We start from the raw sequence: 21,584 nt of genomic DNA on the forward strand, positions 1-21,584 counted from the left end.
TTGATGATGGAAGAGAAAGACAATGTTTTACTGCATTCTGGGCAAGATTAGTGACACAACTGTAAGAGAGCTTGATGCCAATTCTTTCATGGGATGTAGAACTGGTTTGGATTCACTGGCTGGACTATTCCTGTCAAAGAGACAGAGAAAATGGGGATTGGTAGACCTTCAAGTGGAGCACTGCAGGGGTTGTCTCAAGCTCTGTTACAGCAAATCCAAACCATGCTGAGCATTTGTGGGAGATGTTTTTCTTCACTTTTTTATATCTTTACTACTGATCACATGGAGACACAGGAAAAGTGTTTGTGGAATATGTCCCTTTTGCTCCCATCATGTACCCAAACACTTCTCACCCCAGCAAGGGCACAATCCCCTATCCCAGAGCTGGGCTGAGCACCCCAGTCCTTGTGACATTGACAGTACCTGCTTCTCTGCTTCAGCCTCATAAATGTCCATGAGATCCTGCTCCAGCAGGGCTGCAGGTTGGAGAGATGCAAACCAAACATGTTTGTGGTACCAGCAGGAGCCTCTGCAGGACTGTCAGGGGGTAGATGTTTGGCTCCCTTACAGTAAAGAATCTGGACAGTTTTTGAAGGCCATTTATGAATTTATGTTGTCTCTGTAGGGACACTGTGTTGATGAAGAGTTGCATCACCAGAGGTGCACTGCTAAGATTAGAAAATACCTTTTTAAACGCTAGTGATAAATTATATCACTACCTTATTTCACTAAACCTCTTTTCTGTGGCTGTCTTCTCTCCCAGTTCCTGCCTGCTTGCCTATCCAGTGCTGGATACGGTGTAGGAGCCCTCTGCAGTTGGCTCCAAACACAGAATACTATGTTCAGACAAAAAGCATCAGAACACACAACATATGAGTGTGGGAACTGGTTTAGATTCTGGAGCCAGACAAAGTTCTGAGACATCAGGGTAGTGGGCTGTGCCCAGAGATGAAAATAAAGCACAATGTGATTTTAACAGAGTTTTCTGCTATCAGCTTGGGGAAAAGTCATGCAGTGTCAGTGCCTTGGTTTCCCACTCAAGGAGACAAGTTTTACCTTGCAGAGTGCAGAGATCTTGCAAGGCTCAGCTCACAAACCTTCATGCTGCACCTCTGAGACAAACACAGGCTGTTTCAAGAGCTCTGCTTCCCCTGCTGATCAGCAGCTGAATTACAAAGCTTTTAAGTCACAAAAGTGGCCAGCCTTACTTAAGAAACCAACCACCAAACCTTTCAAGACCTGGAGAATATATAGCCACCATGAGTGGGGGAAAAAACAAAAAAGCTTTCTTGGAGGAAGAAAGCAGCACTTAGAATCATTTTGCAGCAGGGAACACAATGGATGAATCTGCACAGCTATTTTAGGTTCTCCTTCTGTGCTTTGAGAAGTTCTGTCTCAAGGAGAGGAGAGAAAGAAGGGGAAGAGGGGAAGAAGAGCATGGAGCAGCTCTGCAGCTGAACAGCCCAGCAGGGCACTGTGAGAGGAGCTCAAGCCACACACATTGATGGGAGCTCTTGCTGGGTACACACACAAACCTGGAATGAGTTACTGGTCACAGGGAGCATGAGCACTGCAGCAGGCAGAACAGAAATGGGGACATCCTACAAACCTCACAGAGAAGTTATCTGAGAGCCTCCCTTTCCACATATGTGTCCTGTGAGTAGCAGGGCAGGTAGGCAGTCACTACTTGTGTACAATTGTACCATCATGTAGGTAATGATAGAAGCAGCATTGCAAAGTATTCCTATTCCAGCTCTTGCCCAGACAGAGTGCCTGTGCTCTCAGGATCATTATGGCCAGAAAGTCTGAAACTTTCTGGCCACCTGCTAACAACTGCCTCTCTTTGTCATCACTATGGAGGCACAGAACTGGTTAAAAACCCAAACCAAATCAAAATACAAACCCCAGCAAGTAACTTCTAGCTTCAAGATTTCCATGGCTGGCATGGATGGCCAGGTGTTAAATGAAGCAGGCTGGGAAAGTGTTTATTGCCTGCAGCTTTTCAGAGGCACTCACCCTGGCCTCCTCCTGTTCAGATGACAAGCCAAAATCTGCCTGTGCTTACACTTGCATATCCAGTGCTTGCCAAAGGTTTGAGCTGAAGGGCAGAGCTGATATTCCTGCATGTTGCAGTACAGCAGCCAGTTCACTAAAACACACAAAACATTACTCTGTATTTCAAGTCTGCACACAAAAGAAAACCAGTCTTTGGGTTTTTTTGGATCAAAAGACCTGTTCCTTTCTCTTTTTTTTTTTCTAAAGGACTTCAAGCAAGTCAGTAACTATATAAATAAAACATGGAAAGGTTAAATTGGGTCACGTTTTATAGAGACTGATCTGTGCAGTGATCTGAATACAGATTGCAGAGGTGTTCAATAATATACAATGTAAGTACAGCAACTGTTTAAAATTAAATCTACCTGGAAAACCCATTACTTGTTGACATGGAAGGATATACAGAGTTCTCTGCTCAAATGAATACTGCTAAAGTCACTGGTGTCCAGTTTCAGAGCTGATTACTGCAAAAACTGTTGTTGATGCCTAGAAGATGATAATATGGAAGAAATTAGTGTGTGAATGACCTTTTATAAATAAGCCAGGTTAGGCACAAGGAGTTCTGCCCTGTTTTTTTATCTACTTCAGTGCAAAAAGAGTAACCAAACATGTCCCAGCGATGGGATTATAAAATCTATATTATCATTGAACTTCATCAAAGTATCAAATCACCTTTACATGTTTCCTAAGAGTTGAATGAGTGATCCTGGCTAAATCACTTCAAATTGGAATACAAATGTAAAACCAGGACAAGAAAGGGCCATATTGTGAGCAAAAATAATGTACACAGCATGATAACAAATATATAGAAGTCCTTTACTATTATCAGCTTAATCACTTGCTCTTGTCTCACTTCAGCTCTCCATCATTAGTATCTCATTTCTGGAAGAGGATAATTGCTTTGGATCTCTTCAATTACCACTAAAGCACTGCAGAGCACTTGTGAAAATCAAATGAATTTGAAGATTAGGATCATTGAGCCTGTCCTCCCACTAGTGCAGTTTCTGTAGTTTCTCCTATCTCCTCCCATTGTGAGTTTATAATTTCTGATTGAAAAAACAACTCCAAGGCTGGTTTGTAAATACTCACCAGCTGGTCAAAACCAGTCCTGTAGCTAAGCCATAGACCCTGCAGCAAAAGCAAAGCAACAGCTCCCTGAAAGCCTGAGTGAAGAAAACATTGTTTTGTCCCAACTTCAGCAAGGACTGCATGAGCATATGACACCTCAATGCAAAGACACTTGCTTAAGCATCCCAGGAGAGCTCAGATGTTCATGCTGTAAACCAGAAGCTCTCTTCTGGGCAGCTGCAGGGCCAGGCAGTGCCTGGCAGCAGTCCTACCTAAGCTGATTTTTTGGTCTGTGTTGCCCTGAAGGTTGAATAAAAAATATTGCCAAGTGATGCAGGAGATGGCAGCGGGTTTGTTATTTATTGCAGATGGTTATTGAATAGGACCCTGAGCCACCTGAAATAAAGTGTCCCTGTCCATGGTATGGAGGGGGTTTTAACTAGGTGATCTCTAAGGTCTCTGTCAACCCAAGACATTCTATGATTCTATTCTTAATTCATGTTCCCCATCAGCTTTTAGCCCTGACCACACCATGAGACAGGTATGTGTTGTGCTCTCCTTAAAAAATCAGAGTTTTCCTTACCTGCCCATTGCCTTTGTTGCTGTATCACTAAGAATGAAAACATGCACTTAGGAATTCAGACAACTAAGAAGTCTATTAATTCTTCACCACCTACTCTGTTCTTGGAAAATATACTGGTCTTACAGCATTGTGTGAGGCAATCAGCTATTGCTTCTATTAGCAGAACAGGGCATGCAGCAAAACTGTAGCAATGCTACTTATTTAACTGGAAGCTATCTCAGAAAGCAGAAAGTCAATTCCTTCCCTTCTAGCTCAAGCAAAATCCTCATCAACTTCTAAGGGCTTCTCTCTGAAATGAAAAAACTTTGGAAGGTAGAAGTGACCCCTCTATTCCTGATGATGGTGGGAGGCAGATGGTCTTGCACAGCTGGAATGATTTTTGCAGGAGATGTCAGCTGTGACTTTGCAAGGTCTGAGCTTGCCCTGGGTGAATAAAGGCACTGTCCTGCTCTAGGGTCACGCCCAGGGAGGAGATGGTGTCACCATGGGGCTCAGCAAAATAAAGAGGTGGCACTTCCCTTCAAGAAAGAATCATGATGTATAAAGCCAGAAGCATGTGAACTGTGACCAAGAGTCAGAGACATCAAAGAATCTTCCCTGGAAAAGCCTCCCTGCACATTAATAGGAATTGTCAGCTCCAGCTCTTGACAGGCTCCATCCTCTCCTATGCCTTGTGTTTCTGGTGCCTTGAATGGCCTCAAGAAACTCTCATATGTGAAACTGCCCCTGTGGGGAACAGCGTGGGAAGCCCTGACTGAAAGGCTCTGCTGAATTATTAAGGTTGCCCAGAGTAAACCAAGGTAACCTTCATGTGGATTCCTGTCAGCCTCTTCCAGTTTTAATATAAAGCAGCAACCCCCTGCCTCGCCTACTCCTCTCTCTCCTGCTAAAAGAAACTTCACAGGGCTGCTGAAGTAAGAAAGCCTGCCCAAAAGATTAACTAAATACACACAGGCCTATTTTAGATAGAAGCATCCAGCTAAATAGAGCAGCCTTGGGCTGCTGGAGGGAGAGCAGTGTTTCATCCAACCCGTGTTGCCAAAGTGCAATCAATGCTTTAGTGAACATACAGGGAAATACAGGCATTGAGTCTCATCTTTAAGCAGTAAATCAAAAAACTTTGGGGCTAAAAAAAGAATAAATGCTTCCTGGTTTGTCACATCATTTTGTTTTTTCAAGCCCACTCCAGCAAACAGCCAAGTGTGTTTCCCTGCCCACACACAGACCCCAGCAGCTGCCAGTGATGGGCACAGTGCAGCAGAGTGTGTGTGGTGACTCAGGGACAGAAACACATGGTGCCATCACCTCTGGCACCATGGGATCATCCTTTATCCCAAATTTCCATTTTATTGTTCACTGCTCTACAGCAGCGGCAATGAACAACTGCACTGTGCTGCTAAGTTCAATCAGAAAAATCCTGATTTTCCTTCTCCAAGAAGGATCTGTATTTTCTAGCATTGTCCTATGGGGGTTTAATCAGCTCTGCAGAGTCAGGAAAGAGTGTTTCTGCAGCCAAGAATATCTTTGATATGTTCCTGAGCTGCAATGCACTACAGGGCTCTTCAGCCCTACTCTAAACCCAGCAAAGTGCAGTTAAAAGTGGGGGAGAAGGATGATGGCATAACAGATATGTTCACTGCATTTTACAAAAGAAGACAACCACTTATGGCCAGAATACCCTGTATTAAAAATAATGCACTTCATCTAAAAAAGGAGTGTTACCATATTTTAAACGACAGATTTTAAGGGTCTGAATCATCTTGGAGCTGACTGTGCTGCTGCTATTGGTTTTTCTCTTCTAATAGCTCTATGTAAATATGCTTGTGTTTGCTTACAAACTTAATTTAGTGCTGGTGAAAGCCTACCAGTTCTTCTAGATTAAAAATATTTTGCATTGGCTACATAAAAGATATGATGTAAACATTTCTGGCTGTTTTTTTTTCCAATAGGCTTGGAAGTCCTGAGTTGCAGAGGAGTGGGAACTTTCTCCATTCACTTGGATGGGAACCAGTAAACTCCTTATTTGACTCCAAGTAATGTGAGTGGCTTTAGCTGTGGCTTTTATTAACACCTGGTCAATTAGCATGTTTTCTTAAATGGCTTTGTGGTTTTAAAGGGCTAGCAAGTTAAAATACTATTTCCTTCTTTTGCCATTGTCAACTAAATGTAACATTGAATTGTAAATTAAAACATAAGGCTCGAGGTAGCACCTTTTTAAACTCAAGAGAGCTCAACAAGCAGCCATTTCAAACCATGAAGACCTGGCTGAAGACACTGTTTGCCATCTTTTAAAAGGGGTTGATATGTGTATGTTTGCTCCTGTGTATGAACAGAAACAAAAAAGCCAGTTTTTTTATTTTTTTTCCTTTCCCAGCTGAATTATACAGGGAAGGAGTGCTGGCTCTGGCTCATGCTGAAAGTGGGAAATAAATCAGCCAAAACCCATAAAGCTTGGCAGAAACCAAAATTTCCTTCTTCCAAAAAAAAGGCACACCCCTCTCTTACTTTGTCCAGCTTTTCACATGGCTCTTCAGTCCTGCCTTTGTCCTACCTTTCTCCTCCTTTTCACACTGATTTATTTTTCAGACACACAGGAACATAATGCTGTTTGCCTTCTGCAGGCTGGAGTATGATACAACACAGCCTTGTTCATATCCCAATCTGACAGGTCAGAGCAAAATGTAATGTGCTTGTAAAAATGGCTGTGGTTACTCTCTCAAAGTCGTATGAAGGGGATACTCCCAGTTTCAGGAAAGCTAGAAAAAGTGTTTTTCCTACTCCATCCAATTCAATTTCCCCCTTCCCCATGCCAGACCACCACAGACCATCCTGGGAAGCAGACAACCTTTTGTCCCCCTTCCTGTCACTCTGATGGAGATACAGAATTCAGCCCTTTGCAGAGGAGGGCTGCCACCAGGACAAAAGATCATTCCCACCCAAGGGCCACACCACAGACTCTTCCTCCTACTTTCCCAAGGCTGTCTCATTCGTTTTTCTCACCTTTATGAGCAGGGTATGAATTACAAGCACATGCCCTGGGCCACCTTTCCTGTGGCTAGTGGAATCTGCTAAGGGCAGCTGAGCCAAACTGCACCCTTGCTTTAGCACTTGATCAGTCCAGACAGAGTAGAATTATTCCTCATTAAACAGACAAGAGATGAATGTCTGGAACCTGATAGCCATTAATACAGACATTGTTAGTTCCACATAATCACTTCATTTTCCTTGATAACTGTATTAGAAATATATATGAGTCTACAGTACTGGACTGGTAAGTGATCTGCTCCAGTTGCTAATCAAATCTGTGTTATTTGTCAGCATTTAAAAAAGCTCCTTGGCATTTCCAAATCTCTAGATGAGGTAGGAGAATACCACAACAAATCACAAAGGATGGGAAAAGTGAAAAATTATCCAGAATGGAAAGAGAGCATGGCTTCCCCACTGCTTAAACAGAAAGGAAATAATTTTATCCCATAAATAAAAGACCAATCTAGAAATTGGAATATTTCCATTTAGTCTTACCAAGTCTGTTTGAAAACTTATGATCCAGGGCTTTGCACACCTCTGGGGACACAAATCAGCCAAAACCACAGAGGCCTGAAGTGAGAAGAACAGCACTGGAGTGAGCGAGAGGGAGGGATACGTGTGGCAGAGCAGTGACCTCATTGGACACAAAATGCTCTTACAACAGCTCTGAAAATGCCCTGGGTGGTTTGTTTGACATTTCCAGTTTGCAGTTTCACCTACCAATAGATTATCAGATCAAGTGGCTGCAACTTTATCAGCTATTAATTGTATCTGGGCCAGGACAGCTCTTTGCAATGCCCACCTGGGAATTCCAGATTTACTTCCTTAGCTATTAGAGACAGGAAAGAGATTTTTAGCCTAAAAACATCCCAAAAGAATTAAATATTCTGGAGTACTTACTGCAAAACTTGACATTCTGGGGCATTTCCAGACCAACTGCAACTGATCCTACACTCCTATAGACTGAGCAGGACCCTCAGGGGGGAAAACATCACGATGCAACACGCCAGCCACTGTGCAATAAGAAGCAAACTCACTTTTTTTTTTTTTGGGGGGGGGGTGTTTGTTTTGTTTTTGTTTGGTTTTTTTTTTTTTTTCCTTTTTAATTAGGATAATGCTGCTTTTTCTTATTAGGAAGTGGAATGTAAACGACATAAATAAAATTGTTAGCATGAAAATAACTAAAGCAAAAATCCTTGTTGCACAGTAGCTGTGAAAGTTACAGGGCATGATGGTTCAGTCCTCTGGTGCAGAATTTGCAATACTGCAAATCCCATAAGAACATTTGCTCACACATCCCATGGCACCACCCCCTCATCCCCCCTAAAAAAGCCAAGAACAAAGCAGTGCCCTTCCTGGGGGAGGAAGGATGCTGGAGCAGGCAGGGGCTAGTTTGTTCTAATTAGTGTTAACATCCATGAGGAGCTCGGGCTCCACATCCCATCACGCCTCTCATTACTCGAGAGCCTCACCTCCTGACCTCCACCCAAGAAAATGATATCATTGCATGAATTAATCATCTGAGCAGCCCATGGCAGAAAGCGACCTCAGGTTTCCAGCACAGAGTCTGGCACCAGTGAGCTGGCGGTGACATCAGCGTCCCTGGGAACACGCTGGCATTTTGCCCATCCCCGAGCCTCCCCTGGCTCTCAGGGCACAAGAGAACAATGTAGGCACCCATCAGCAGGAGCTGCTGCTGCTGCTGCTGCTGCAGAGTCAGAGGGATGCTTCTCCTGCCAAATCCCAGCAGGCATCTCCCGGGAAAGGCACACTTCCCAAAACCTGCTGGAGCAGAGAACTTCCTCTGATGTGCAGAGAGAGGGACTCTAAGGAGCAGTGAGTGTCTGCCCACTCTTCAGAAGGGAGAACCTCCTGCCCTCCACCTGGGAGCTGTGCAGCCTTCTGAATAAGCAAGTTATTCGACTATGGTTCTGCTTCTGGGGCAAAGGGGAAGAATTTTATTATACTGGGGAGTTTATTCTCAGATGGCCAGGCTTTTTTTTTTTTTTTTTTTTTTTCCCCGTTTCTTCACTCACTATGTTGCTGTGAGTGCTTTGAAAGCTGAAGTCAAACTCAACTATGACCATATGATACGCCCTGTGTTAGACTCATTTTTTAGTCAGCTCTTCCAGGTGAGATGAGAAGACCCTGCCTCTATCCTATGGGAATCAGGAATGTTTTCTTTTTCTCATCACCAAATACAAATATCCTTTGCAAGGTGGAACCTTTTCACACTTTTACCAAGTGAGTATCCTTTGGTCTCGCTTGGGGTGCATGCACATGAGACAGAGGGGGCCAGACTCAGCCCAGCACTCAGAGCAGCACAGCCCAGAGACTCCAGGAGATGTCGTGGCCAGAGTGCAGACATGAGAAGGGACGTGCTGTCTGATGGGGCATCAGTCATATTCTTCATCTTCAGGCCATGTGACAAAACCACAGAAAAGAAAGAAGCTTGGGAAGAGGAAAGCTGACTGCTGATGTAAGATATTTGGTGTTAGGGAGGAAGGAGAGCCTATTTGGCCAAAAGGGTTTGGCTAATCCAAGATAAGCCATTTTCTTGCTTCTCCCTAAGGGGTTTTCTGCCTTACTTCTCTTTTTGGAGTGAGCCTCTGGGTGTTGCTTTCTGAGCAAGCAGAAAAAGCGTATCTCCCTCCACACTCATCATAAGAATGAGTTTTCAACAGAGATGAGATATCCACAGGTGAGCAATATCCTCATCTCAGCAACAGTTTCCTCTGGATCCCAGGTTGAAAAGAACAAGATGGTGAACCCCTATGAGGAGCAGCCAAAAATTTTAGTGCCTTACAGTGAGCTGTGACCCCTGCTCCAGTTAGTGACCAGAATAAGCTTACCCCAAATTTGGGACAGCCTTGTCTTACAGGCTTGACACGATGCAAGCTGAAGAAGTGTGATCATAACATCATCACTGCAAACACTCACTGTCTTCATGGCTTTATGCCACTTGCCACGCTTGTAATCCATCTCCCTCCACCTGCCCTGTCTGTTCAGCCATCACTTGTTATCAGAGCAAAGGCAGTGAAACAAAAGGAAAGGCAGAGGCTAATTTGCTTGATGCTGTTCTTTCCGATAGTGTTAATTTGTGGGCTCTAACCTGATCCTCAGAGATACTCACCTTTGCATCATAAAAGGGAAATAACAAATCTGTGGGAGCAACTCAGTGAGCTGCCACCTCAGCAGCAGGCACAGCAGGCAGGATGGTTTGAGCATCAGTTTCCCTCACCGGTCACGGTACCTGTCCCAGCCCTTGCCTTCCAGTGTAGCCAGCCCAGCATAGGATTAATCCACTTCCAGACTCACTTGCATTCTCCATGTTAGAGAATCTGATTACACAGATTGCCTGCAATTTATCTCCACCTGCGACACATAATGCTCCAGTCTGATCTCCTCTTTCCCGTTTTAACATCTCACTGCAGATCCAGTACATGCACGGGCAGATGCACACTCACTCGCTCTGTTTTGTTTGCAAACAGCTCACTAAGAGCCTTGGCATTTTCTTTTTCAATGGTAGCAGAGAGCACTACTGTTTTCCCCACTCTGCCCATGAGGTAATTCCCCCCTCGTTACATTTGTGCTGCACAGGCTCCATGCGCTGCTGCTGGAGCCACACAAACCACAGGAATCTCTGCACAGACACAGCTCAGTGAACATGCAGCCTTGCAGAGCCCTGCAGCACGTATAAAGACAAAGGCACAGGCTACATGCACTGAGCAAGTGCCTCCACATGCATTCCTGTTCCCTCCAAACCCTGCAGGAAAACACTGCCTGCACAGTGCTCTCCGATGAACAAAACCAGCCTTTCTGCACAGGGTCAGCACACGATTCAGGCAAATCCCGCTCCCACCCGCTCCTTACCTTTCCTTTCCTTCTTCTGCTAATCCAGGGGCCCTGGAGCGATTCTGGTTCCCTCCTGCACACAAACTGCCAGTCTGTCCTGCTTCACATTCACAGCACACCAGCAGGATTCACCGTCATCCCATTCTGTCGGATCCTTATCGCCCTATTGGCCAATGCCAGGCAGTAAATTCAATTAGGCTCCTCCTTATAACTATATTATCACAGGAACAGGAATGAATAATTTAGTAAAACAACAAGGCTGTGCAGGCTCTGGTGTCACAGACTTCACCCCCACTGTCAGGCTTTTATCAGAGAGGCGGGTAAAGAAACCAGAATCTGTCTGTCACTCCTGAAAAGGAGACCTCAGATTACCCACTTGTATTTCCCATTCCATCCCTCTTGTCCTCCTCCCCCTAAACCACAGCATTCCCATTTTATTGTTGTACTTCCATCCTGAACCCACAGTATTTCCTTTGTGGATGGTCATTACCATCTCAGTGGATGCAGAGATTTCTGTCCAGGCAAAGTGATACTGCAGCACATCAAACACTTTGCCTCTTCCCTGAATGCAGTATGTGAGAAAAGAATGGAACTGTTCTGGAGAAGGGAGTGACAAGACAAGAAGATCACAGGGAAAAGGGAGAGTCTGCCTTGTATCACAGTATCCTCTGTAAAGCAACTGTGCTGTCATCCCATCAGTTCAGACACCCAGAGGATGCAAATACATGGTTCCTGAAAGAGAAGGTTCACAGATGCACTGCACAGTGACTGGGATTTCACATGCCTGCTGTGGGAGTTTGAATCCCCACATAAAAAACCATAAAAATAGTGGAAATGGAGAAGCTCAGCAGGACAACCCTCTGGTATCCTCAGAACAGACCAAGCAGGCAATAGGGATTTTTAAAGACCATTCACAGCAATATTGAAAGCTACTGCTAATACATGCTCATGTGCATAGCATTAAGAAACACATGTGTCATTCCATCATAACTGAAAATAAATAGGCAGGATCAAGCTGCAGTTCTTCTTCCCTTAGAGCCCAAGAACACCCTTTGCACTCTGCTTCCCATGTGCTAATATTTACTCTGTAGAGTCTATATATCCACTACCACAATGATGAATTTGTTGTTTGGTAGTTCAAATTTGCACTAGAGCCCAAACTCCTCCAAGCAACTCCTACACCAGCTTTGGTTTGGCTCCTCTCCCAGGGCTGGGTAGCCTCAGCTCTGCCTCCAGAGGCAATGGGGACACCAGGGTGAAGTCAAGCCCAAGCACCAGCAAAGCTACAAAGGCAGCTCACTGGTGACAGACCAGAAGATTTCCTAAAGGCAGTGCCTTTCTCTAGGCACTGCCCTCACACTGAAAGGCTAGCAGGAGGCTGGGATAATGCATGGGGATTGCCACCTCCTAAATTACTGGGCTATCTTCCTCCATCTCAGTCCTAAAGTAAGATTGAGCCATGCTGCCTTCCCTGAGAGAACAGAGTGCAGAACTGTGGATGCACAGGAACTTTTGCCCTTCTCACCTAGTTCAAAGTGATCTAAAGGCTGAAAAAATAAGTCTCAAGGAAGTTTTTTTCCTTCTCTGTTGTGGACTTGGCCACAAAAGGGCACAAAACTGCCCTCTTGCTCCTGAAGTGGCTTCACTTCTGAAGAATGGCAGCTGCTCTTTTCCTCCTCTTTCCCTTGAAGCCATCCAAACTTTTAAGAGCTTTTGTGTTAAAGGAAACCCGGAATTATGCACTTGGTGGTAGCTTCAGAGCAATTAAACTCAGCCATGTGGCAAGTTGCCCAATGTCACTACCAAAGCTCAGGATGTTTTAGCATCATTTATTGAGGAGCTCTTACATGATGCTTACTTAAACCACAAAAAGAGAGCAAATTAGGCTGTTGCCATGACAACTGGAGAATCTGCTCAAAATTCAGGAGATGCTGGGGAGTGGGGGAGAGCCCTTCAGTGGAGATCTCTGCATCATGAACATGGCCCTTGGTTATCAAATCCCTTTCAAGTTAATTCCTAGCATCAAAGCCTCCCTGACAAAGGCTTTAATAACTGGGAGCAAAGGTTGGCTGAAGAGGGAGCAAACCAGCCCTCCCAGCACTGATGTGAACTCCATCCTGCTAAGCTGAGAGGTCCATAGAACAATCACAGAGGTGGCAGCCCTGCCACAGGGCACAGTGGGCAGGGGGAGGAAGGGGCAGGGGCTTCCCCCACAGAGACAGACCCTGAATCTGTGCTGCAGTAAAGGCAAGGGACAGCTCCCACAGGGCAGAGGAGAGGGAGAGAAGGAAGAATGGTCCTCACCACCTCTGCTGGAAACCCACTGAAAGCTGAAATAAGCTGAGCAAAGTCTTTTGCCATCCTCAAGAAATGAATTAAAACAAATAAGAGAAAAAAATAGCAGGATCAGTAGTGTCAGAAGAAGCTGACAAACTAAACAAATGGAAGACAGGCTACTACACAGTTCTTCTGAAGGAATTAAATCCTTGGTAGGATTGTTGAATATTTTCCATCAAATCTGGCTGTCTAATTTTTCTTTTCTTTCAGCTGAATATTTTTTCTGTTGCAAGCCTTCTAAGAAAATCACTGTTTTAACAGAAATTTTTCAGCGAAGTCTTCTGGATCTCAATTGCAATAGCTGAGGTATTCTTGGCTGAAAACAAAGTACATTACTTTGGAAAAATTCCAGAAAGTTTTGTAGTTTTCATAGAAGCTCTCTCCTTGCTCATAATTATTTCTGATCAGATAATTTATTGCCAGTGGAAGTTTTGCTGTTCTCCTTTGAAATGGTGCCCTACTGGGCACAAGCCCCTTTTGGAGGGTAGCAGTAAGTGGGAGCACATCCAAAATGAGGCAAAATTAAGCATGCAGAAAAATGGAGTAAAGTTTCTCTTCCTCCCTTTTCATCCCAGATGAAGAACTGTGTTTAGCATGAAAATCAGAAGCAATTGAGAAATTTAAGGATAAATGAATGATTGTATTGTAGTGAGCATTACAGTCCAAGCAGGCTACTTGCCAAGCAAAAGCATACAAACTATAGAGATCCAAAAGTTCAAGAAATGATAAAAAAAAAAACCCAACACTATTTTTTTAAAATAAAAACTATGTATTTTCAAGATACAAGTGTTCCCATACCTGATGTCCAGTTCATCTTTTGAGCCCCAAAATTGATTGCCAGTCTGCCTTGCTTGGGATATTATGGCAATATTTCAACACTTTGAGCCAGAGTCAATCTTCTGATGGGGATACACACACAACTTCTTCACATACACAAGTTGCTAATAGTGTCCAACACCTGATTGATTATAACTGACCAGAAAACAAGGCTTTAATTAATTATCTACTTGCAAATGAGGCTGGCTATTCCTTTCCCTGCTCCCTCCCTGCCATTTTGCCAAAGCCCCTGCACAAAACATGTGTTAGGTAATCCCACTGCAGCAGCAGGAGTAGGCTGGGCTGCACACAAGCCATGCAGGCTTGTTTTGGACCCATGGTACATGGCAGAGACAATTTGAAGTGAGCATTTTCTTTTTTTTTTCATATTGTGACAGACTCTTTAACAGATGACAGTGGATGGCAGGAGCAGAGGCATCCAAGGGGCAGGTTCCTCAGAACCTGAGGAACGGAGACCAGGAGGATAGAAAGAACAGACCAATGCACAGCAGAAGAGGAATGAGCTCTTTAGAAGTGTCTGGGATGCTATTTTCTGAAGTTGAATTTATTTTATTTCGTTAGATTGAGGCATTATTCTGGGGCTTCAAGGCTACTGCATATGTGTGTGGTGGTCTCTGTAAAAAGCATATTACCATCCCAGTGAAAACTTATATTGTTATCCTAAACATGTTCTTAATTAAAATAACTTTTCATTCTTCAGCAATAGTGACTTATTTAAAGAAAATTTTCAGGAACTTCTAGGTATCATCTCTTAATCTAGGGAAAGAAAAGCAAACAATTTTTCTACTGGCATTCATTACTTCAGTAAGTAAAGCAGCTGAGGGAGCTGGGGTTTCCTTGCCTGGAGAAAAGGAGGCTCAAGGGAGACCTTGTGGGGGCTGGTCACTTTTCACAAGTGACAAGCAATAGACAAAAGGAAACTAGCTCAGGTTGCATGCACTAGAGGAGGTCTAGATTGGCTATTAGGAAAAAAAAAAAAATCCTCACTGAGAGGCTTGCCAAGCATTGGAGCAGCTGCCCAAGGAAGTGATTGAGTCACCAGCCCTGGAGGTATTTAAAATACATTTCTATGTGGTTCTTTGGGATACAGATCAGTGGTGGACATTAGTGTTAGGCTAATGGTTGGAATTGATCCTAGAGGCCTTTTCCAACCCAAATGGTCCTATGATTTTATGATTCAGTAAAATTTTTCTATAATTTGCTTATTCATTGCAGTCACTTCTTGCTATCTCAAACACAATGGCAATGAGGCCTCAAAAAGTCATGTTTTATCCCACTCTGCTATTCTTACACAAGAAAGCACAAATCTAAATTTTTTCCATGAGGCTTTTTGAGTGTGAATCTATTTAATAGCTTTAATCAACTTTAAAAATCCATCACATTTTCACCAAGTCCTGTGCTATGTTTTGCAAAGGACTGTTTCTAGGCTGTTTTCCATAGCAAAAATATGTTCTGTTTATTGATGGTATGGGTTTTCCCCTCCCAAAGACCAGAAAAGAGAGAGACCTTCCTTAACTCCATGTGAGCATTGGCAATATCCCAAAGGGTATAGCACCCATTTAGGATGCAGGAAACAAGAGGGCCCAAACTTGAGCAAAGCCAACAGGAGACTCACCTCTGGGTCCTGCCCAGGGCAGAAAGTAACTGCACCAAGATTTTGTCAGCTATTCAGAGAGGAGACAATAGTTACACCTCCTACAGAAATTATTCCACTCTCTAGAGATCTTCAACATTGGGCCAAAGACTGAATGGATGACCAATGACCAAGACACTCACCAGAAAATTACACTCATTTCAGAAGCTTGTAGCTCACTTATCACAGGTTTGACTTTTTCCTCCCACATTCCTGCTGCATCTAAGCTTATTTTCATCCAAACAACAAATCCTCCACTGGACATATTTAATTGTAGATGGAAACTTTACTTTTCTCTTTCTTTCCTTTGTTGAATTAAAGAAAACCTACTTCACTTTTTAGAGTTTCTAGCCCTTTTGACAATTAAGAAAAACATTATGTACAAGGTCTGAGGTTAAATGTCAGTTCAGAAGGGGCAGCTGAGGTGAGCTCATCTTTGGCTTCCTTTTAGCCAAGGGGCACTGCTCAGTCACACCCTGTACTTAACACAGGGAAGCTCTGGGCAGTGGTCAGAGCTCTTCTCTTACTCCCTTATTCCCACTGGAGGTGAAGAGTTCTGGCTGGGATTCATACTGTGATGAAGCTAAGGATGAAACTCATGTAAAATTAAAGCAGAATCATGGTCCTCACTTTGGCAGACAGCCATCTGAAGAGGGCCAGCAGGAATGACCTATTGCAATGGAGTAGCTCAAGAGAGCCAGGAGCTGATTTCCCACAGATAATACTAATATTTACTAATTTTACTAATAATGTTTGCTGCCTGGCTTACTACAGATAGTCTGCTTCTTCAGAAGGCTCCATGCTCTCACATCCTCCTCTTTCTCCCTTCCCTGGTTGCCAGGCAACTACAAAAAGGACCAGAGAACGTGCTGGAGGAAACACCTTGAGGGACACTGCATGGGATTGGGTTTTCTGCCCTAGGAAATGCTCCAGGGCAAAGTGGCCTCTGCTTTGGAGGCAACATCTCCCTGTGAAACCTTGCTTTGCATGAGCACTGGCCGTGGGGCAAGTGGTGAATATCCATGATTTCCAAAATAAATGCCTTCACAGACTCGAGGCTCACTTCTGAGATGCCTCAGTGGCTCAGCTGCTCTCCATCAATTCCCCAGATCAATGCACAGAAGCTGCCAGCTTGTGCAGGAGATTTCCCAATAACAGATACCCCACAGAGCTGAGGATTATTGCTGTGCCTGGCCAGAGCCACATGCCTACAGCACTTACTCAACTGTGTGCCCATAGGGTTAATGCAAAAGAAACACATTTTTGACCATAAATGTGCTTGCTCATAACTGCTCAGAGACTTTTAGATGAGGACTGAGATCATCCACTAGAAAATGAAATTGAAAGCCCTATACTGGTTTCCAAGAAGTGTCTTGGCCAATTTGGTGTGAGAGGCTGTCTCATTGTCCCAGGTCTATCTAGCTTCCTTATAATTGAGGGATAAATCTCAAGTATATGAACAACCACCTCGTGGGATCTGGTGGGTGGAATCAGTAGTATTTCAAAATGTAATTTAGTTTAAAAAAGGTGGCATGAACTAACCAGAGGTATGAAGTCAAATAAAAAAATACCTGGAATATTAGACACACACACACATCTATGACTTTACTTTCAAAACTAGCTTAATTTGAAAAGTCTTATCCTGAATGACTGAATCAAGCAAGAAAGACAAGAAACTTTCTATTTCACCAACTTCAGTATGACTTTTCGTTTTCATTTGCTAAATTCTCTATAATTTTCAGTTTTTCAGGCATATTTTTGAGACTTATTAAGAAACCCCTACCTCCATGTATCATGCCAGAAAAGCAGTCTTTTCTAAGCACAGTTTTCCATTTCTGTTTTCTATAATGCTGCCTAAGCTGATAAACACTGTACCCTGAGGCCATTCAGCCTAGCAGCATCCACTACAGTCACATATCCCAAATATCTCGGGAATTTTCACCCTTTCCCCCAGAACTCTCCTTCCCTCTCAGCCCTTTAATTGACCTGCTATTTCTGTACAGCACACAGTCATTAATTACTACTGATCTAAATGGCCTATTCCAGAGCAGACTCACATATTGCTCTCAGTGGAAAGGAGAAGTGCTCTTCCTCCCCCACCTACACCTCAACCAAGCAATGAAATAATTTCACAGCTGCAAATGTCCTGTTCTGGGTCCTGTTGTTCTTCTTTGAGACTTTCTTAAACAACTGCACCCAGCCTTCAAGTTTACCCCTTGCACCAGCCACAAGAAGCAGGTTTCTCCTTCAGTCCTCTAGCAGTCCAAGAGAGATAGTTGATTTTTTCCTGACTGTTTTTTGTCATATCCAAGGTTCAAATTTTGGCTTACTGTCTTTTCTGCTGAGGTTTGAAATACAAAGCAGTATTCTTTGACAAAAACTGAATGGTACATTTGCAGTTTTTGGAGTGGAAAATTGAAGTTTAGAGTGACTAAAGAAAGGAAACTAGGGTTTATGGATAAGTTTTTTTGCTGAGTTGTCCTTCTCCTTTTTTTAAAAATCTTTCAAATTCAGTAGGAAACAGCTGCTCTAACTAGGTCTTCATTTCATTTTTTTAATCTCAAGGTACCTGCTATTATTCTGAGAAGGGTAGTGATGGGGTTATGACTACTGGCAAGCAAACCTTGCTGTTTTATGAAGGTCTATCCCTTTGCTGGCTGTAGAGAAAAATGTCTTGAATAAGACAAAAAAAAGAAAAAAAAAAAAAAAAAAAAAAAAAAAAAAAAGGTTTGAAAGGATTCCTGAAAAGAAAGAGATAGGCAGGATTGCATGGACACATTTTTCTGCATGATACAAAATCCTCAGCAGTGAATTCTCGTGCAGCAGCCTCAGCCACAGTGCCCAGCTGGGCTCTGGGCTGGGGCAGATTTCACATTGTCCCAAACCCCAGGGTGCTGCCATGGGCAGAATGAGGCAAGGGGAATGAGGGGGAATACAGGGGGGCAGGGAGGGAATTGTGGAGGGAGGGGATGGTGAACAAGTAGAGTGGCAGGAATCTGGTGTAACCATGCAGATCCCTCATTTGAGGTGGTCAAAGCCTTGTTCAGTGGGGAAGAGAGGTGAGGGAATAAATTCTTCCAAGAGTGCAGACATCCTAAGGGAGCATTTCAAATAGCAGTCTGCAGTGTGCAAGAAATAACTGCATTTAAATACAGCTCACTTAGCAGGGGTGTGGGAATCAAATATTCTTAAGGCTTCAAAATTAAACACAGAAATCGGAAAAGTCACGTTGTAATTTAGAATTACTTGCTGACTGATAATGAGAGTCAAAATATGAACACATTTCTTGATGCTGGTGGTTAAATGCCTTCTTCTGAGCATGTTAAAGGAGAAGGAGACATTGGGAGCAGGATGGAAGGAATTTGAGAGAGCTGGGTGTGTGCTACAGCAGCAGACAGAATGGCTTGGACCAAACAGCACAGCAGAACAGGGCAGACATTGACCCCTGTTCCCTCTCAGCACCTTTGGTGCCTCCTGTAGGGTGTAATAAAAAGTGTGACTTCACAGCTATTTGGGAAATAACCTGTTTTCCATCAAGGATAGTGTTTCTGGGATTGGGTAAATCAGTCACCCCTAATATTTCTTAGGCTATGTCATTGAAGCTCCTAGCACCATGTGAGGGTGCCTTCAGGTTTGTATCTCGTTCCATTTATATTTCAAGTTATTGTGTGGGGAGCAGGGCCAGTCCCTTGGAGAGGAGAGCACACTGGTGCAGTTCAGGTGTTTCTGGCTCTGGGCTGCTGCAGCCCCAGCTCTGTGTCTGCAGCACTGTGCTCTGTGTGCAAGCACACCTCCATGTTCTCATAAGGCAGCAGATCTGGCTTTAGGGACTGTGGGGCAAGTTTATATTGCCTACAGCCTCAGGAGAAAAAGTTAGCTATATGGGGTGTCTATAAAGTTTGTGAGTGAGGGGTAATGATAACTCATACATTTTCACTGCTTCTCATTGGTACTGTCCCACAAATACAATGAAGCAGAGTCAGTAATCCTGTCTCCTGAACAGGAGAACACTTTCATATCTACAGCTCAGTCAGACTTGGCACAGGTCTCTGCCATGGGGTCTTTCCTATTTCTGAATTGTTTCTGCTTTTGCTGCTTAGATAACTTCCTGCCTACAAGACACAATGGCAAAAAGATGAATGTCTTTTCATTTTCATGGGGTTTAAATTTATATATTAGGTATATTTGTCTCTCCAGTCCTTTATGCATTTGGATTGAATGTGTCTGGACAGACTCAAGATTTTGATACTTTCTAGACCCAGGACTCTTTCCCAGATGTCTTCTCCAGTCAGCAGGTTCCAAGGAGCCCCACAGAGAAGGAAAGACAACACTGAGAACCCCAATTGTAGCTGTAGCACCTTACTTTCTTTGTGTACATTGCTGGGGAATCACTGCCCACTCTGTAAATCAACCTTGGACATGGAGCAGAATTCAGAAACACCTTGCAATACCCTCCCAGTGCAACTACATGCTTAGCACTACCAGTAAAACAGAGAGGTTTATATTTTCAGAAAAGAGCTGCACCAATTTATTTGTGCTGAGACTTCTTCTCCATGGGGTCTGTTTACTCAAATGAAGCAATGTGTGAAATTCAACAGACACAGAACCTCAGAGAAGTCTTCTGTCTGCTCTTATGAAAGAGAGAAGGAAAACACCCAAGCATCCTTTACTGCAGCAAAAGTTAAAAAGATCAACAGGAACCACTGTGGGTGGATGAAGCCTCTCCATTTTAAGGACTTCTGACACATCTTTAAGTCCTCCAGGCTTTCAAGCCATTGCAATACAAGGAAGATCACTGTGTCACTAAACAGACAGATTCTGTCCCAGATTATGCACTGCCAGTTGTTGAGAAGTAGAAAACCAAAACACCTTCTGCTTCAAGGAAAAACCAAATTACCTTCCTTTTTTTTTTAGATTTTATAGAAGTGAGGGCAGAACAGCCCTTAGCCTGAAAAAAACCCCCTCTGAATCTAATAGGTACATCACAAGTAAAAAATAAAGAAAAAGTCAGATCTGGAGAATGTCAGTTAGGAAAAATACAATCTTACCTCTGCAAAAGAGAGAGATTCACATGAAAGTAGAACCACCACTCTTTTCCATATTCTTTCCATGTTGTGTGAGTTGAGGGTTGATTTGTTTGCAGTATTTAAAGCTCCTTTTTAACGAGTTGTGTGAAATCTGGCAGACACATAACCCCTTTGAACTACAAAGCATTTCCTGCATTAATGAAGGAAGAAAGAAAGCCAAGAATTAATTTATTACAGCACATTAATTACTGCATGAAATAAAAGTTCAAATAATCAGCAGAAACCAAAAGGGTGAGGTAAAGGTGAGAGAGAAGATAAAATATGTACATTCTGCTTTGGTGATAGCCAAAATGGGCCCCATTACTACCAAACAAAAATATAAGAAATGCAGCTGGAGTTGGTTATTGCAGAAAAAAGGAATTATACTGAGGCAACTTCTAAAAGTCTTTTCTTTTGGTAAAAAAACTGCTCCAACCTTATACAAATGGAATAAAATAAAAATAAAGACAGATCAACCACAGCTAGCAAGAGTGGTTAGATATCCAGAACTGCACAACTGGTTCCAAGACAGGTATGTCACACATTAAAAAGGGCAGCTGCAGACTTGGAGGAAATTTTGCCATCAAGGGTGTGATGAATTAAAAACCAAAAAATCCCTATGAAACTTTTCCCCCTGAAGCAAGGCTCTCAAATGGTGTGTTGTAGAACTGTGTGCACATGCATGGGCAGGAGGTGTGTGTGCTTAAACACAGAAGGTCCATGACAGAGGGAAGGGGTGAAAATGTGACTTCTACAGGATAAAAAGTGAACACAAGTATTGGTTTGCCTGTGCATGCACAGGTGGGGTTGAGGTTCTTATCTTGCACTGGAAAATCTCCTAGAGGCAAAGCAGCAGGGAACAGCATCCTGCACATCCAAGCATCCCAGCATTCAGCAAATCCAAAGATCTCCACTCAGACAAGAGAGAACAACAATCCTGCCCACAGCCCAGCATCCTCAGTGTTGCATTCACTGCCTGCTGCCACAGCTCTGGGACCAGAGGGCACTGCATGATCTGCACCTTGGACATGATGCACCAGACACAATGGCACTGACAAGCCTTGGTAAAGGTGCTCTGTCCTGGCTGATGACCAGGAAGAACTCACTCAGTGCTACTTTTCAC

At 43.5% G+C, this 21,584-nt stretch overlaps 1 protein-coding gene across 2 annotated transcripts in view; it reads right to left on the minus strand.

Annotated features, from left to right (window-relative positions):
- The window catches only part of LOC130261054 (synapsin-3-like), a 69,155-nt gene extending 48,555 nt beyond the window's left edge, over positions 1–20,600 (minus strand). The window contains exon 1 of one of the 2 annotated variants that reach the window (XM_056506936.1): positions 20,444–20,600. The gene's annotated coding sequence lies outside the window, so the exon portion shown is untranslated. Of the gene's footprint in view, positions 1–10,606; positions 10,709–20,443 lie in introns of those variants that run through there. The other variant, XM_056506945.1, reaches the window with a different exon arrangement.
- Positions 20,601–21,584: the final 984 nt, after the last annotated feature.

The sequence above is a fragment of the Oenanthe melanoleuca genome, chromosome 1A, assembly GCF_029582105.1.
Source record: "Oenanthe melanoleuca isolate GR-GAL-2019-014 chromosome 1A, OMel1.0, whole genome shotgun sequence".
NCBI classification, from domain to species: domain Eukaryota; kingdom Metazoa; phylum Chordata; class Aves; order Passeriformes; family Muscicapidae; genus Oenanthe; species Oenanthe melanoleuca.